This window comes from Helianthus annuus, chromosome 14 (genome assembly GCF_002127325.2).
Source record: "Helianthus annuus cultivar XRQ/B chromosome 14, HanXRQr2.0-SUNRISE, whole genome shotgun sequence".
Lineage (NCBI taxonomy): Eukaryota > Viridiplantae > Streptophyta > Magnoliopsida > Asterales > Asteraceae > Helianthus > Helianthus annuus.
Window position 1 is genome coordinate 98561813 of NC_035446.2, and position 4159 is coordinate 98565971.

Consider the following 4159-nt stretch of genomic DNA (forward strand, 5'->3'; position numbering starts at 1 on the left):
GCCTTCACTTGTGAACAAGTAAGACACTTAGATACATAACTAGCTATATCCTTCTTCATGCCTATCCACCAGAAATTATTTCTTAAATCTTGGTACATCTTATTATTTCCAGGGTGCATAGTATACCTAGATGTATGGGCTTCCTCTAATAATTTATTTCTTAAATCTCCCTGCTTAGGTACCCAAATTCTTTTCTTATGGAATCTCCAAATTCCATCCACTCCTTGCTCCAATTCTTTTATTCGTCCTTTCATTCCTTCAGCATCATCCTTGATTGCCGTGGTTTGAACATTCTTTAATTGTTCCATTAAATCTAACTGTAGATTTAATCTAAGAGCACGAACTTGCTTTTGTTTCTCATGATACTTACGACTTAAGGCATCTGCAACTACATTTGCTTTTTCCTTCGTAATATTGAATATCACAATCGTAATCGCTTAAAATTTCCATCCATCTTCTTTGCCTCATATTTAGTTCTTTTTGCCCAAATATGTACCTTAAGCTTTTATGATCTGTATAAACAGTAAACTTACTTCCATACAGATAATGCCTCCAAATCTTAAGGGCAAACATTACTGCTCCCAATTCTAAGTCGTGAGTTGTATAGTTTTCTTCGTGCTTTTTCAATTGCCTTAAGGCATACGCAATTACCTTTTTGCGTTACATTAACACACATCCTAATCCTAGCATAGAAGCATCGCAGTAGACTTCAAAATCTTCTATTCCATCTGGTAATTCTAAGATTGGGGCACTTGTTAACTTTTGCTTTAAAATCCTAAAGGCTTCTTCTTGTCTGGGTCCCATTCAAATTTTACAGCTTTACAGGTTAGCTTGGTTAATGGTACGACTATCTTAGAAAAATCCTTAATGAATCGTCTATAGTATCCAGCTAATCCTAGAAAGCTTCTCACTTCTGTAGCCAATTGCGGGTCCTTCCATTTGGTGATAGCTTCAATCTTGGAGGGATCTACGTGAATACCTTCGTGATTCACCATGTGTTCTAAAAATTGCATTTCTTGGAGCCAAAATTCACACTTAGAGAATTTGGCATAAAGCTTCTCTTTTCTTAACAAATTTAAGAGTACATGCAGGTGCTCACAATGTTCCTCCTGGCTTTTGGAGTAAATAAGTATATCGTCGATGAAAACGATTACAAATTTATCCAAATACGGTTTACAGATTCTATTCATCATGTCCATAAATGCCGCTGGAGCATTTGTTAGTCCAAAGGGCATGACTGTAAACTCGAAATGTCCATACCTAGTTCTGAAAGCAGTTTTAGGTATGTCTTCTTCTTGTACTTTCAATTGGTGATATCTTGAGCGCAAATCTATCTTAGAAAAATACCTAGCTCCTTGCAATTGATCAAAAAGATCATCAATCCTAGGTAATGGGTATCGATTCTTAATTGTAACCTTATTTAATTCCCTATAGTCGATACACATTCTCATCGATCCGTCCCTTTTCTTTACAAACAACACTGGAGCTCCCCATGGAGAGGAACTTGGTTGTATAAACCCTTTACTTAGTGTCACACCCCGATTTTACCACGTGTCACCGGTCGGCCCGGTAGGGGTTCCGTGACGTAGTTGATATCATCATAGTCAAACCACACAATTTAAATGCACAGCGGAAGCAAAATATATTACATTCCGATATGAAGTAATATCTAAGTATTACAAACGGAAAGTAAAAGATCCACAGGCGGATCGCAAGATAAAATAAAATATTGTTCAACAGACTTCAGGCATCTAAGCTTGCGAGACTTCTATTTGATGCTAGGAGAAACCAGCCTATTACGCGTAGTACCTGCACTTAGTCTTTTTGGGAAAATACGTCAGTTTTCACTGGTAAATACAATTTAACTGACTCATTTTGAAAAGGTTTTAAAAATTGATTTGAATGCCCGTGGCACAAAACATTTTATAACTTGGGATAATTATTTGCTTAATAATCTTGTAAAAGAATTACATGTTCGTTATGCGTTCAATGGCCCGGGTCGTGCCGGGTTAAAGATTAATAGACACACCACTTAATATAATTCGCCGCGAGACTCCTCCCGTGCCGACGATTATCCATAATAAAATGCACTACGGGTGTACGCCTACACCCGTGTGCTAAGGTCGTGGCCATTCTTTGAATGATGCCAAGGATATCCGGGACATGGTCATTAAACCCCCAAAGGCGTTAAACAAACAAAACAGCATTTTTAAACGAGTTAATTTGACAGCACTTAACCATCAACTGGTTAAGGTCAATTCCCCGACCAAGCGGTATTTTATATACCGTACCCCAAGCCCGTATAGGGAAAATAAGTTAAACGTATTTACCTGAGCTAAATATAAGTTTAATCCCAGCCGTATACCACCAAGCAAGTACAGATAGCTTTTACTGGGCTCCTAAATCTGGAACGAAGGTTTTTAATAACCTATTAGATTTCTAACGGGTCTTTAATTTGGCCTAAGCCTAGACCGGTTAGTTCTTAAATGAAGATTACGGTTTAAACGCACGATAAGGCGAAGACCATTTTAAAATGTGGTTTTGACCCAACAAGCTTGCATACTTGTTTAATATGGGTAACTTAATCACATTCTGGATTTTGAGACTGAAATGATATGGTTTGACCCGTTTCGGCTAAATTGGGTAAACTAGTTACATAAGCCGATCCGAACGCGTAAAGTGCGTAACGAGTAACCATAAGAGTCATATACAAGTAGGGGTGTGCATGGGTCGGTTTGGGTCGGTTTTTACTATTAGCCATAACCATAAGCGCTAGTTCGGTTATGGAGTTTTGGTAACCATAACCATAACCAAACTTCGGTTATGGTTAATCGGTTATGGTTCGGTTTTGGTTAATTTCGGTTAAGTAACCAAGCAAGGTTTGAAATAAATAGGGTGGTGCACGATTTAAATTTAGCTTGAGCCTATTTTATAAGATAACGAAGACTAAGCTTTTTGGTTAAACTACCGATTTAGAGTTCTTTTTAATAAGGTAATTCTCAAACAAAAACAATTATAGCCGTAACACCTTAGTTTTTTATCAAAATAAAGGACATCTACATCCAGATCATTTTGTTACTAACATACTTTTATCTTTGTAAAAACCCTCTATATGGTTTTGTAAAACACAAATCTATTATATAAAGTTAACATCACAACTTCGGTTCGGTTTCGGTTATATTCGGTTAACCAAAGCTTCATAACCATAACCATAACCTATTGAGCGGTTATACAAAGTTTCATAACCATAACCATTGGTTATATTGGTTATCGGTTATTAGTGGTTCAGTTATGTCGGTTATGGTTCGGCTATCGGTTATGGTGGTTAATTTGCTCACCCCTATATACAAGTTTCCTAAGTTAATATGCCTTAAACATGTTGTGATATCAGAATGATACCTTCCATTATGCCCCAAATGGTTTTAAACCCAATTTATGCCTCATAAGGGCATTTTGGTCATTTTAAAGGGGTATAAAAGGGTTTAAATAATAACCTGAGTTACAGGTCTGATTAAATCAGTAAATATACTTAATTTACTAATTTATAACAGTAGGGTATTAATCTTATGTGAAATTTATCAATCTTAACCATTCTAGACACCGTAGGGGCGTTTTGGTAATTTCACAAATGCCTAAAAGGCCAAAACTGAAATTCTGAGCTTAAGATATCTTCCTACTGTTTAAAATATAAAATTTTACTAAACACATCAGTAGGTTTCAACCTCATATGCTTAAATAGGTTCTAGCATATACTTATGCGTTAAAAAGCTTTGAAAAGGCGATTTGGAGCCATTTCCGGGTTTTATATAGAAAGCTGATATTTTTAAAATTCCAGAAGGCTCAAAATAATATATTTAATATATTAGATCAGTAGAAAAAGGTTTGGGGTCAATCGGATTTATAAAACTCATTTTATAGCCCAAAAGGGCAAAACCGGCATTAGCCGAATTATGCTCAGAACACTAAGTTATGCTCAGCATAAAATTAAATAAAAATTTCTAAAAATCCCAAAATATTATTTTAATACAGTAGGTATAAAGTTTTGTATAAAAATTTGGGTTTAGATAGGCTATACGCAATTTACGCTATTTAATTACTAAAGAAGCTTCTAATTACGCTATTGAGCATAACTCCTAATCTAGACCTCAAACTGATGTCA